Below are 15,689 nucleotides of genomic sequence, written 5' to 3' on the forward strand. Positions count from 1 at the left end.
GGCTTGCCGGCAGTGCCTTTGCCGGCATCACCTTGCGCCTTGGCATGGCCATCCTTCCGCGCCTTGCGTGGCTTGCCGCGCTTGCGGCCGCCTGTCGAGGAAGAAGGCTCCCCCTTCTTCCTGTCACCGTGGCCAGCGTCCCACTGCTCCCGAGTGAGGAGCAGCTTCCCGCTGGTGGTGATGGGCTCCGACGAAGACTGTGGATCGTCGGTGTCGACGACCTTGAGGCGACCTATCGGCTCCTCGATCGTCATGGTGGAAAGGTCCAGCAGAGACTCGATCGAGCGAGCCATCTGCTTGTACTTCTCGGGGACGCAGCGAAAGAGCTTCTCGACAGCTCTCTCCTCGTCGTAGGCGTCATCGCCGAACCGCACCATCTTCTCGGCAGAGTGTTAAGACGGAGAGCAAAGTCATCAACGTCCTCACCGGCTTGAAGGCCAGGTTCTCCCACTCCTTGCGAAGTGCTCGCAGGTGTGGACTTGCGATCACGGTCGCGCGCCGATGCGTGCCGCGGCGATGGCGTCCCAAGCCTCCTTGGCGATCCGCTTGTGGGAGAGCGAGAACTGCATCTCGGCCGGGACTGCGGCGATGAGGGCGTCCAGCGCCCGTCGATCCTCATGATGGTCGACGTCGCCATCGTGGACTGCCTCCCACATGTGCCGCACCTGGAGCCTGATCTTCATGATCGCGGCCCACTCGACGTAGTTGGTTTTGGTGAGGGTAGGCCACCCAACACCGGGACCAACATCCCTGACCACCGTCCGGACCCCGTAGAGGCCGCGGTCTTGGTCATCCCAGCCGCCACCGCCGTGCGCGCCTCCTCTGGGAGCGCCATCCCGAGGTGCGCGGGCGTGCTCGGCTGCCCACTGCGCTGCCCGCTGCGCCGCCTGTGGCGCCGCTGCATCGACGCTGCCATCAGCAGAAACGAAGCCATTGGCGCTGCCGCGCAGCACCTCGACCTCCGCCGCCGCACGTGCTTCCTCCGTTGCTTCTGCTGCTTCTACCTCCGCTCTGGCTACTGCCAGCTTCACCGCTGCCAGCCTTGACGCCCTTGCTGTTGCCGCAGCGGCTACCGCGGCCACTCGTTCACGCTCCTCTGACGCGGCGCGATCGGCCTCCTGCCGACGCCGCGTGCTGGAGGTAGCCGTGTGCTAAGAGTGACCGTCGGTCATGGCTCGTTGCTGGGGGGCTGAGCGCTGCTTCCGACGAGCTGCTGCTCGACAACCCGGATGGAGGGAAGTAACCAGAGGCAGTTGAGGTTGCTACTGGTTGTGGCTGCTCCCTTCCCTGTGAAGGGGAGGAGCAGTCTGGCTCTGATACCACTTGTTAGTATCTCTAGCCTCACTTTCATGAAGTAGAGGATGACACTAGGAGAGTTGGAGCAATTTTCGTTGGTTTATTTCCCACACATCTCACACAATGCCATGCCAAACTGAGGGCACGGGGCTACAGATTTATAGCTGCTAGCCAGCCAGAACATGCTAGTCTAAAGATGCTAACTGTCAGTCCTTATGCTAGTCTAAAGATGCTAACTGCTAGTCCTTGATACCTCTAAAAAGCAGTCAAAGATTAGGGATGCTATCCTATCCTAACCACTTGTCCTTCACAAAGGACCATGTGTGTGCTGCAGTCCACAGGAACATGTGCGTGCAGCACACACATGCTCCACAAAGACCAGAATACAATAAATTATTCATCATTGGTCACCTTGTTCTCGCGCAAATTTGTAAGGTTGAACAAAGAGACTGTCTAAACAAAGGGCAGTTCAAACAATAGCGCTTGGAGTAGGCATGATCGGCCTCGAAATACTCACACCGGCCTACTAGTATTTCTTAAGCAGGTGAGGTTATCAAGATAAGGATCTTAACAAACAGTAACATCAGTATGCGGAATTTTCAGGTGTTTCAGATAACCTAGATTTTGTCAGCGCCTAGAAGCTGCAAGCTGTAGCTTTCTTGAAACAATGTTGGCAATTAGGCACCTTTCTATTCCGGGATTTGGATGTTTCCCTATAGCATTCGTGCTGATAATGTGAAACAACGGAAAGACAGTGTCGAGAAATGGACGATCATGGTAGGGACTATGGTCCACAACATCTCTAACGATTTGGCGTGTTTGGAAAGGCACTGGTTAACTTCTTAACCCATATATTCAGGTTCGAGATCAACAGACTTAACTGAAGCTGACATACTCTTGAGCATAGTATGCATTTTATGCTGATTACTGGATTACTGCAATTGCGGGTACACACACGGCACCCCATTAGGACTTGTAGAAGTTGTGCAGAGTTTTGAACAGCTACGCGCCGAGTATTGAACAGTTGAGGATATAAATAGGAGGGGCAGTGACAGCCTCAGCGGTGGATGCAGAGTTGAATCGCTTAACAGGGCTGTCGCTCTTGAATTACTCCCAGCTCCGAGTTGCCTCTGGAAGATGATGACTCGTCAGGCCGGACCGTTGGTGGGAGTCCTTCATGTAGAAAGAATAATGGAAGATCTGCACTACAGCTCCTTTCACTTTCACCAGTTTCAATAAGCCTTCCACAGAATTTCCTCTGCTTCTTTTGTTTGGTAATGCGCTATAGTGCTCCGTGCAAGGGTTGGTTTGTTTGATTGTATCGTAGCGTCGCTGCATCTGCAGAAAAATGTAGGAGGATAATGGTATTGGTGTGCTTGGATTGACATTTAGTTTGACACATTCCCACGTCGCGATTGGCGATAATGAAAAGAGATGGTATAAGTATATATTGTCTAAAATTGCATATCATCGCTCGTATCTTCTACCGCTACATTGGCACCTTGCTAGCTAGAATAAGCTGGTTTCGAAACATGGAATCTCAGGACGCAGCTAGTGTTGCAGGCAAGACCAAGTAATCAAGACCAAAGGACCACGAGCAGTCGTTCTTAATTAGTCGGGTCATTGCTTGGAAATCATAAGATTTCGCGAGCCAGCAACCCTGCAATGACCGGACGGTCGCCGGAGATCGAGCGTTCAGCACTACGGAGAATTCAACCTGCGGGACGGGTCGTGAACGAGCTACCGCGCTGCACAAGGTCGAGGTGTGGTAACATCATCTTGGCGTCATTGCAGGGTCACAGCAACTCGTTAGAAAAGGAGTCTCCCTTAAGTGAAAACCGACTAGTCGTCAGTTTGCACCCTAACTGCGACTGTGATCTCGCGTTTCTAGAGTCTGAAGAAACCTGAAAGTAACAGGAGGGACAGGTGATTGGAACCTGAAACTGAAAGCATCGCAGCCGCAGAATTAGAGACAAAAGGCGTGCAGAGTAGTGGCGGATTAGCTTGCTAAGTCCGTATCTGGTCAATTTGGTCCTAGGGTTTATAGCCAGCGAGAGAGCACTAATTAAGCCGCTAATTGAGTACCTTTGCTCCCAATCTTTACGAGAATCTTCTCTGCACCTCGCAAGATCTTACTTGGCCAATTGTTTGACCGCACCAACACCAGCTTGTGCACTTGGACTTCGGGAGCTGTAATTTCGAACTCTTTTCAGCACTACGACTGTCTCGGCAACCCAGGTTTGCTACAAGCTACTAGTTGAAATTTTAAAATCCTATTGCTTTCCAACATGATAAACTTAGTCGTAGGTTTGGTAGGTTTTCAGATCTCTGTCCGTATATGCATCACGCATTGGCAATTCCGGTCGCTTCCGAGCGCATCAGTTTCACTGACGGAAAAATGGGGGATGGTGTGTGTCGTTCTTTTTTCTTCATCCCATCATGGCGTAGAATCGGACCCATGGAGGGAGGCATCTGAACCATGGGTCATGCTGCATGGAATGTGTGAACACATGATCGGAGCAGTCAATTTTTTGCAGTTTTTGGTCACACGATTTCGTCAACGGTTATTGGCACACACCGAGACACTCTCACACATGAATTTGGTCCATTGGTTAATCATCACACCATACCCTCGTTATAAAATTGGCGGTAGTAGTTGTTATGTACGTTCAACCGTTGAGGTGAGCAGTCAGTCAGCACGCACTGGCCCTCTCAGTTTCGTCAGATAATTTGGAAAAACCCTATAAAGACAACGAGCAATTGGCACATTTCATCGCATCTCCGTGACCGGATCTTTGTTTACTAGTAGTGAGGCTCAAATGAGTGGTAGATCACAGCATTAGGCAGGTAGGAGCAGTGGCGGAGCTTGAAAGAAATAGATGGGCGGGCCAACTAAAAGATAGCATAGAATTATTTTATTGATAAGCAAGGTTTGGCGAAAATAGAGTGAAACATAGGACGCGGCGAGATCTCGCTCTTGTATACATGTATGCTATGTGTTTCAAACTCATTTTGAAATGTCAAAAATTCCAAAAAAAATCGCGTATATCTCCGCATTAAGGTGCACACAAAGTCGTTTCAGAAGAAACCTACTTTTCGTGGCTCTATAGAAAAGACAATTTTTGGTACTAAAATAAAACCTTCATAAGACATTTTTTTCTTTTTAGACGGACCACAAAATATTGTTTTTTCATGAAATTTTGTGTGAGCACAAAGAATGCGGAGCTGCAGGCGCAAATATTTTTTGATTTTTTTTACAATGTACAATGTCTTTTTAGGGAATGTAAAGTAAATTTCTAGACATCAAATAACTAACTAAGAATTTGAAATAAGAAAAAATCTTTCTAGCCAAGATAAATGATCTCCTAAATTTACTAAACGCTAGCTTTTCTTTTCACAAAATTGACTAAGAAAACTAGCTACATAGGTTAGATACGAACGACAGTAATTTTGTCAGAGAAAAAGAACAAGCAGTCAAAGCAACGTGGGCTTTCAGCTGAGTACCTAGAAGCTCTCGGTGCTCCTGAGTGATTGCCGGCCTGCTTGTTAGTTAGCTACGTTGATCTGCTACCTTTAATGAACCCGGCCATCGATCTTGCTTAGATATAGATGTTTTTGGACAAATGTTGGGCGGGCCACGGCCCGGTTCGGCTCCTGAGTAGCTCCGCCAGTGGGTAGGAGCAACGTGACGATAATGTTTTTTGATAAAGCAGCAGCGATCGAGTGGTGTCTGCGTCTTAGAAAAAAAAAAAGAGCAACCTGGCACGCCGGTAAAGGGGCTTGACGCTTTTCAAAAGCAACCGGAATTGGCCCAATCAGGCGAATTTCAAGCCAATGTGTTGCATGGAATTGAAATGGCGAACCAGCAGACAGACACCGTGACAGACGGTGATGAACAAGTTTCACTTAATCGTGCACCTAGAAAGGGGATGACGGAAGTGGACATGAACAAAAAAATATAGGCATTCATTCAAAGGACTAGTAACACTTGAGCACCTAAAGGTAACCCTGGTGCGCCAGGAGTAGTTTCATGCCAATCTCCGTCTACTATGTAGCCTTTGTTATATCAGAAGAACACCCAACATCTCTATCTGATCGATCAATTTCCACAATTCTTGTTGCAAAGTGCAGTGCAGAGCAAATGCGCCACAGCAATCTCCCCTCATATAATGAAGTGCAGCTTGCACTCGATTAACATACCCAATATCAAATGCCATAATCATTATTAAATGTTGCCAGTTCGCTGATTTATACTTTCGTTTGGCCGGTGAGGTTGGCCGCTTTATCCAATGCTACATTAGCCAAATGAATCTGATTTGTTTTGTAGAGTAAGTAGGATGGGCCTCCCTGAATCCCTAATGGCAAGGCATGCTCGCGAATAACCCGACCGCCACCGCAGCCGCTACTCTTAAGAGAGGATCCTTTTACTTTTTTGAGCTCAAACGCCTTTATCATACTCTCTTCGTTCCTTCATATAAGGTGTATAGATTTTTCAAAAGAAAGTTCCAAAATACAAGGTGTATTACGTAGAATCACTCATTTTGATATTTTTTTTACGGATTTAATTGCATTTTCTTAGCTCAAGCAAACTCCTATATTTTCTCAAAGCAATAATTTAGAGGTAATCTTACCCAAAACTGGTGTAACTTGCCATCAATATGTGTTTCTTAATTTCCGTGCCAAAAATTATACACTCTATATCTAGAAACGGAGGGAGTATTTCATTAGACAAACGCCTCATACAAAAGCCCTCCAGCGGCCCATTAAGCAACACACGGTGGCTATGGCACGTAGAAATTGTAGAACCCTAATACTTATTTCGTGTTTATTCCGGTGACCGGGTATATCTAGAAATACATGAGGGAGGAGACCGGTTTTATGTGGTTTGCTTTGGTTTTTCTTCCAGTTTTTGGTTTTCCGTTGTTTTCTGATTTTTCTGACTAGTTTTTGGACTTTTTTTTCAAATCTTGAATTTTTAACTTTTTCAAACTTTTTAAATCCGAACAATTTTTCATTTTCTGAACTATTTCGAATTTTGAACAGTTTTAAATTTGATATTTTTTCATATTAGAACAATTTTTAGATCTGAACATTTTCAGATTGAAATATTTATAAATTTCCCACACTTTTTGGATTTGAATTTTTAAAATTGGAATATTTTCAGATTTGACATTTTTTAATTTTGAACATTTTCTAGATTTGAACTTTTTTAATTCAAACATTTTCTAGATTCAAAAAATTTAAATTTAAACATTTTAAAATTCAAAAATTCAAATATGGTTTTTTGAATTTAAATATTTTTAGAAATCAAACTGAAACAAAAAAAAAACAGTACCCTTATTGAGCCGCAGTTGAAACGGCCCAGGCAGGAGGGCTTGAGCGGAGCCACCATCGCTCCCGCTAGAAGCGATGTATAGGAGCTCCAGTCTTTTATATCACACAAGGCAAAGTGGTGACTAAACTCAACTGGGTACATGTTTGCCACACACAAAAATACGCTGGGCTTATAACGTTTACCCTAGAAAGGATCTAGCGGGTCAGCATTCTCACGAATTATAAATGGCACGGAGCTGTCCCTTCGTGGGCCGCACCAATGTGGCCCAGATAACAGTTAGTTCTTTTCTTCTTTTTCTGTTTTATATTGAAAAATATGAAGATTTCAAATGTATGTTAGAATTTGAAAAAAATCAAATTTTAAAATATTCAGATTTTAAATTATTTAAACTTGAAAAAGATTCAGATTTGAAAGATGTCTGGATCTGAAAACAACTAAAAACCACGAAGAACTATGAAGAAAACTAAACAGAACCGTGAAAAATCACCAAGAAAACCATCAAATTCTGGTGAAAAAACGAACATAACTCCACTAACGAGCCGGCATGAGAGCGAGCGCCACGTGGGCGTGCAACATTAGCACACGCTATAGTATATAGGGTTTTCCGACCCGTTGATAGCTAACACCGCACATCCCTTTTGCGCCACAGCGGGAATTTGGGCCAGGCCCAGCTTCGTCTCCGCTAGTCTTTTTGGCAGTTTTGAATTGTTTTTGTATTTGGCTTTTTCTATTTTTGCCGGTTTTATATTTTCCATTCCAGTTATCTTGATCGTTTTCCCCCCTTTTTTGTTTCTCCTTTTTCTTTTTCCTTATTTCCCATTCCATATTCTCTTCTATGTAAAATACAAGTAAATTATGTTAAAGAGTCAGCCCACATCGGAAATGGTGAATGGAACCTGGGTACGCGCGCACCCATTTACGAAAAGTTCAAAAAAATACTATTTAAAAGTTTCAAAAAAATGTGAAGTAAATTTTTGCATGTATATATTATGTTGATACTTACTCGTGTGTGTTTTCACGGAAAAATACCATTGTGTGTGACCTACACAAAAATGACAAAATGCAAATTCCTATTCCTGTGAATAGTAAAATTCCTATTCACTATTCTCATTTGGACATTTTGTCATTTTTATGCAGGCTACACACAATGGTATTTTTTCGTGAAAACTCACTGCAGTAAGTATAAACATAATATGTACATGCAAAATTTTACTTCACATTTTTTTGAAACTTTTAAATAGCATTTTTTTGAACTTTTCGTAAATGGGTGCGCGCGCACCCAGGTTCCAAACGTCCGGGTCGTGCTACTGGTAGCCGACGCGGCCACTTGCTACCGCAGTACGCGGTGTATAGCACCTCCCGGTGGTGCAGCCGTATAGCATGGAAGTAAATCCAAGGTTGGTTCATAGTTCACAACTTGGTAGTCTGACGAGTCCACACAAGTGGTACATTGCAAAATCACTAGGAAAAGACTGATTTTTGCAAAGGTCTCGTTCAGTGTGCTCTCCTTGGGACAAATATCAGATTCTCCTCCTCCCACTCTTGTGTTGGTTGTCTCTCTGCCCGCTACTTGTTGCAAAGAGAAGCAAATTAGGGATGAGGGATGAGATGGAGGAACACACGAGGGAGGTCTAATTTTTTGGTTTTTATAGAAAAATAAAATTTCAAAATAGAATGTGTTGATAATTGTTAGTTCAAATTACGAACCGTCACTTTTGAGCTCGCATTGAGATTTTAAAAACTTGTTCCTAGTTGATAGGTTTCAAGAAAAAAATTGTATTTACAAAAAAATTGTTGTATTTGAGTTTTAGTGTATTTTGTTTCATTGTAGTTGTACTCTGTTTTTAGTGTACTTTGTACTTCAATTTGCAGTGTTCCTATACTATTGTACTTCAATGAATTTGTAAGTACGCGCTGGCAATGCATTTGGAAGCACGCCCACGCTGAATTTTGAAAGTACGCATGCGGTGAACTTTGGATTATGTCACTATTGTAAGTACATCATTGTGTATTCTTCAGTACACTCGTGTTGCACAAGCACGCCTGCACTGCATACTGAAAATACACTCGCAGTAACACGTATTTTCAAGGAAGCGACGAGGCTCGTGAAGGTCGGTATTTTATACACAAACAAAAAATGAGAATAATACATAAAGCAATAAAACCATGCGCTACAATCTTTTTTTAAACTCAACTACTAATAGGCCAGAGGCTTCACCAAAAGAATTCTACGGGCCTAGTAAATGTTCCTGTCCAGCTCCACATTCCTTCCTTCCAGGCGCCCTCCATTAGTTCAGCTAGAGGCCCAACGCTGCTTGTAAAGGGCCCAACTCACACCTGCAGTTCCTTCTCTTGGGCTGGAAAAGTTGTTTGTGATATTTTCTATTACTCACTCCTATTGCGAAATGGGGCTGGAGTGTTTCCTTAACAAATCTGGCTGGTGTATTTGGGCGACAGTGGAACCCTTTATTTTTTTTTAGAACATAGTACAACGCAGATGCTTACAAACACGCACATACAAACACCCCTATGAACGCATGCACGCACATCCAACCCCTATGAGCACCTCCGAGAGACTGAGCCGGCATATCTTGAGGTTGACGAAATCACCACTGGCGCCTCGGTGTTGACGGGCACGTCACCTACCACTGAAAGCATAGCGCCGGTTAAATCCTGAAAATCCAGGTAAATGCAAACACTCATGTCAAGTCTAGGACTTGAACCTAAGTGGGCTGATTCCACCACAAGGGACCTAACCACCAGAGCTTTAAAGCTCTGTTTGCAGTGGAACCCTTTATCTGTTCCTGTTTTTGCACTAAGGTGCCGGCAATTGCTTCGTTCCATTGTCTTGCTGCTAGTGGAATCAGGCCATTGATCAGTCGTACCCACTGAAAAAGATGTGACCAGTGTATTAGTACCATTGACATGACACCCAAGAAGAAAACATAACTTTTGAATCTCATTCTAACCTGTAAGCTCCGGCAATGGCCCCTACATTTAGGACCGTAAACATCAAGTAGGGATGGTCCATACTACTGTAGGCCCTATTAATAGCCAGGGGCGAATCTAACCTAAGTGGTAGGTTTTCATAGACTGAAGCCTGCCTTCCACTCTTACAAAACTATGTTGATTAGTATATTAATCAGTTGATCCATGTTTGAATGATGAAGTGGTAAAATTTCATAATTCAATCCTTTTTTTTTTGTGTACTCAAAGGTACATGAGATCTATTTGCCGACGTGACACATACATGTGACAATGGGGAGGCTGCAATGGCGAAGGAGGCCGTTGGGCCGCAACTTCAACGGTGTGGTAGAGGCGACATATGTGCGTGGTCATTCTTCAATACCTTGACCACTGGTATGTGCAATAATTATATTGACTAAGAATAAAAAATATATAATTATCATTATACGTTATTTTACAGTCGTGTCATATACTTCTTTCAATTTAAGACTAGTCAGAGCTTTGCATCACAAACCTTAGAGCTAGACAAAGATAAACTACACAAACAACTGTTCTCTTCTACTCGATCCAGTCTCACTACTCTTGGTTTGCCATTTGCCAAAGCTTGGTCTGCCCAAAACTATTTGCAGCCGCAGCGGCTGACGAAACCACCAACCGTGTGCCACAGTGTTTACGAGGCGCCTCGTCATCCTCATCAGTCTGAACCTATCCCATCAGATAGAATACAGCAGCTAGCAGAGGATTCTTAATTGGCTCGTCCGTGGACATGTCATGCGACGGCTAACTTTACATGTCGGATCGACGCAGATAGGCAGTCGAAGGTTAGGCACGGGTCAGCCCACTGATTAGGTTGACAACTTAACCATAGAATTAGTGGGAGGAGTTGTGCAAGTACACCTTTGTTTGCTTGGCCGCCATTAAAGTAGTCACGTACAGTCTCAGTTGGAAAACAAATGACTCAGTTTTATCCAGATATAAATTATCTATACACTAAAGTACGTGTGGATATATTAATTCATATCTAGATAGATAAAGCTAAGTTTCTTATTTGCAAACGGAGGGCTGTACCATACTGATGATCATTAGTGCTTCTACGGTTCTACCATACTGATGATGGACAGTGCTTCAGCGATATTTCGCAGTTTCCAGCGCAGAAAAAGGTCTTTGATCCTGTAGTGACGTTGTGTTTTTGCAATTGGTGCTATTGGTCTGGCACGTCACAGAATTGGCGCCGTTGTAGTGGCGTTCACGTGCCACGCTACCATTACCATTCCGACGAATACTGGTGGCGTTCGAATAGCAAGGCCACCAAATACACGCGTTGCTAACTTTTCCGACACAGCATTAAATGATACTATAAAATTGATGTTTTCATTTAAAATAAAATTGCGCTAGAAATTAATGGGGTATTTGAACCTGCGGTTAATAAAATAAAAAGAAATGGGAAGGAAATTGAACCAGTAAATTTATTCAAATTACATCAGTTTGGATGAAATTTAAAACATAATCTAAACTTAAACTAGATCGGCTGTTGTCTTCACTACAGCATCATCGCCGGAGAGGTCAACACCAGTGGCACCATGACCCACGGCGGTGAGGTCAACAGTGCGACCCACTGCCACCATAGTTGGTGTCTAACACTGCCGGTGTTGCGCTCCTCCATGTACTGTCTACCCGCTTCTTTAGGTGACATTGTTGGTGTCTTCCTCGTTGCCTGTAAGGTCGACTAACGGGGCCTTGCCCTTCTCCCGGCACTTCCTGGCCACTTCCTATTTCTCCTCATTGAGCTACTGCGTTTGCCAGGCGTTGTTGGCGGCACTTCTCCACTAGCACGGTGTGTGGCCTCCTTGGTATCTTCGGCGTTGCATTGCGCCCATACCTCCGCCATGACCCGCACCTCCTCGCGATGAAGTCCTGCACGGCCACCTCCCATGTCACGAACTGGAAAAAGGCCTAGGGAGCATGGTCCATGAGCATGGCGTTCACCTCCTCGAGCTAGGTGGCACCAAGCCACTGCCGAAACACCGTGTCAAATGAGGCGAGGAGAGTGGCCTGATCCATGGAAATCAATAGCTCGGGCGCCTCCTCCTCCTCGTTGGAGCCGACCTCCATCTAGTCGTCCATCGTTGGAGGTGACGGGTCCGGCGGGAGCGTTGGAGGTTGAGGCGGTGGAGGTGGCGTTGCGCTGCTGATTCTAGCCCAAGTGGTGAGCTTCTGGTGAGGCATCGCGGAGACGGTGGTGGTGGTCGGGTTGAGCACTGGCAGAGGAGGATGTGCTCCATGGCGGAGGGAAGGGGTGAACTTATAAAGTGTGGCGGCTTGTGAGAGAATGCTTCGCGACATTAATCACTGGGGGCAAGAGACGAGCCGATGTTGCATGGGAAAGCGGCGAAGTTTAGCGACGCCCGGAGAAAGTACAACGGAGAGAGAAGCCATGTTTCGCCGAAGCATCAGTAAAGGCCAACACCTTGATGTGACGAGTCACGACGCGGCCACAGGCTTTTCTCACGCCTTGACGCGACGAGTCACGAGACAGGGGCTCCTTCCAATGTTGGTGTGGACAACCATGCACGCCACTAGTGACGTCATAAATGGTGGCGTGGTACCACATAACGCCGCCACCACCTGGCAGGCAAACGTGACATTGCGCATAGCGCCCCCCGGCATTAATGCACGGTCAGCCAAGAACCAGACCCACTTAAGAGTGAGGTTTGGGTCATCCTGGCACGCTATTATTACACGCAAAATGATGGCATTCGGCATTTCAGAGTATCGGTGTTGAATGTAGCTAGTAGTTCGAGCGCGCCCAGTAGTAGAAAACGGGGCTTCCGTTCGGAGGCCATGGGAGCATTAGTCCCGGTCGCATTAGGTGCGCAGATTCCACTTTATTTTGCTAGTCATTCAGATTGACAAAGGAGTAGTACTTGTTATGAACTCGAAACGTAAAGACCATGAGACGTGGGAGGACCTTAGCAGAATGCTCCAGGGGTAGTTTCAATCATTATCGCCCTACATCGGCATATTCCGTTCATTTCCTGATATCAAGTACTCTCTCCGTCCCAAAATGTAAGGCGTTTAAGGATTAGTCAAAAGTCAAACCTTACAAACTTTGACCAAATATTTAGAAAAAAAATATTTACATCTACAATATCGAATTGACATATTAAGAAACTATACTTTAGGGTGAATCTATTGATAATGATTTAGTATTGTACATGTTCATATTTTTTTGTATAAACTTGATCAAACTTTAAAAATATTGACTTTTGACTAATCCTTAGACGCCTTACATTTTGGGACGGAGGGAGTAATTACTAACTCATTTACTCATTTTTTATTTACCGGACAGAGTTTGGAAATGGTTCATCAAGCTTGCTAGGGGTGAATGGAAACATGAGCTTACATTTCAAGATTACTATGTAAGTAGTACTATAGCTAGGTTCGCGCATATCTTTGATTCTTGTTTCGATACCATTATCTTGCTTGATTATTATTTTGATTGAACTCTATTCTCGTAAAGTATTTGATGCTGGAAGATGGAAATAATTTATGTGGATACTACGTTTGCGAGTATATTCGGCAGATGACCTGTCGTCAGGGAGGAAGAATTCTACAAAGCCTTCATGTACGAAAATAATATTCACAATCTTATTTTATTGCCAATCAATTGTGTTGAGTTTCATTCATATATATTGATATCCTTCTTTACATTAGATCGGACATATGTGAGACAGTCGCCTAACAAAGGATCGTGTGCGAGCAATTCAAAAGGAAATGGCGTGATTCTTACTTACGGAGGTCATAGATGCAAATGGAGAATACCATCGGAACTTTGTATTTAGACATAGGGATCATAAGAGGACTTATATTGTATATGCATTACTGTATTCATAATAATGTCTATATTCATGGCGATGTTGTGTAATACTTTCTTGATTGATGTACGTAATACCGCCGATCTAGATGAAAATATAAAACCCTAAATCTTTGTCGTGGCAGAGAAATGGCTATTTTCTCTGCCCAGAGAAACGGACATGTATGTGCGCTTGACTTTTGGAAGACTTTAGTCCCAGCCGGTAACACATAAGTAAACAGGAAGGCAAACCTTATAGGTCTAGTGGAATGTGACGTTTTTTCACCACAAACAAAGGATAATACGACAGCAATGGAAAGCGTGGACCACCTCGAAAAGGACGGTAACACGATCCGGGACTAAAACCCCTCCACCCCGAGCGCGGAGTACAACCACATAGAGGCCCTTTAGTCCCGGTTTGCAACACAACCGAAACTAAAAGGCGAGCCTTTAATCCCGATTCCTTGGTCTCGATTGCAAAACCGGAACTAAATGCAATTATAAATCGGGAGGACCACTGGCCCTATCCGTTCGTAATCAGATCATACTGTGAAACCATCTCGAGAATTTTGGCACGAGCCTTTGGCCATTTTGGCACGAGATTCTTCTCCTCTGTTTCCTCGATGATCCGGAGAGATGGAAGCAGCTCGTCACCGTGCCATGCGCAGGACCTGTATGTGCATTACGTCACTCCAGCTAGCCGCCAGCGTGCGGAAACGCCATGGCGCCGTGCACGTCTCTTGCAATGGCATGCATGGCTCGCTTGTCATGGAGCCCACATCGCCGCCGAAAGGCGTTCCGTGACAGGGACCGACTACAGCACATCCACGTAGGACCGTGAGGTGACCCGCCGTCGACTTCCGTGGCACAGCGCGACTACGGTGGTCGCCGATGGTGAGTTGGTGGTGATGTCCAATGAATTAAGCATGTGTATCTGCATGCAGAAAACTCTAACGGATGCTCTAAATGCTGGTCCTAGAGTTAAACCCGATTTTGCACTCCTCTACACAGTTAGGATTCATTTTAAAAAAATCCAAGATGTGCGTCGCGTCCCCTCTTGGGTTGTACTATGCACTTTCTTTGCCTCGGACTTTCTTCCGTCCGCTCTAAAGCTTAATATAATGACGCGCAGATCTCCTGCGGGTTCTTAAAAAAAAAAACCAAGATATTATAATTAGGATGACACATTTCATTTTGATAAATCTGGAACATTCTTTTCGAGACGGAGGGAGTACATGTTTTCACACATTTGTAAAGGCTTTGGCACAAACAAGAAAAGTTAGACACCTTAAAACTACAGCATGTATGATTTAAATGCCATATGAGGCGAAGACGGAGACCTCTTTATGGAGGTCCGGGTGGAAATTTTGAACACTAAGTACGTACAATAATTTTTCTTTGTAAAGCTTGGCAAAACAGATTTTGAAGTATATATATATATAGGCGAAAATAACTATGGTACTATTATGTACAAATCTTTATTTCGATAAAGAGCATATGAGATACCAATTACACCTAGACTTTGCAACAATGGTATACCCTAATCGTATAAAGTATACACACAGTAAAAAAAGAATTAAAAAAGGAAAAAGTCCCGCTACAGTGATTCATTTCTTGAAACAACAACATTAACACCACCAAAACAACACCAGAAGATCAGCTTCTCCATAAGCGACACATCCAAGAAGGAAATAATGCACAAACGTTGGCGTCACCCAATCATAGATCTTAGGTTTCACCCTGCAGAAAATATTCACTCTCAAAACAATACCTTCAACAACAACATTGTCAGGCACAACCAATTAAGGTTAGACCTTGGGATTTTCACCCTGAAAGATAAGACTCTGAACTTCTACTGTGCAGTTGCCCCCACATACATGTCGATGTTTCAAGTCACGAAGCACCAAGCCAATTCCACATCACCATGAAGATCCGACCACCATTGCTACCGATCTCAGCTTTCATGACCTTCTCCGCCAGCACCATGGAAAGAAAATGAGCTCCATGATATTAACAGCCAGCAGAGCTTCAAAGCGCTCCCTCTGGAACCAAACGGTTAGATAAAAAATATGGGCACGCACGACCGAAACCACCCAATCTAGCAATCTTTAGGCATGATTCGCACAATGAATTTCGTCAGCAGGGCCTTTCGGAACACGATAATCCATCCAGACTGATGGGAACAAGCATCCGGCAGATCTTCAACTTGGTGTGAGAAAAATCCGAGGACCGCCACCA

The sequence above is a fragment of the Lolium rigidum genome, chromosome 1, assembly GCF_022539505.1.
Source record: "Lolium rigidum isolate FL_2022 chromosome 1, APGP_CSIRO_Lrig_0.1, whole genome shotgun sequence".
Taxonomy (NCBI): domain Eukaryota; kingdom Viridiplantae; phylum Streptophyta; class Magnoliopsida; order Poales; family Poaceae; genus Lolium; species Lolium rigidum.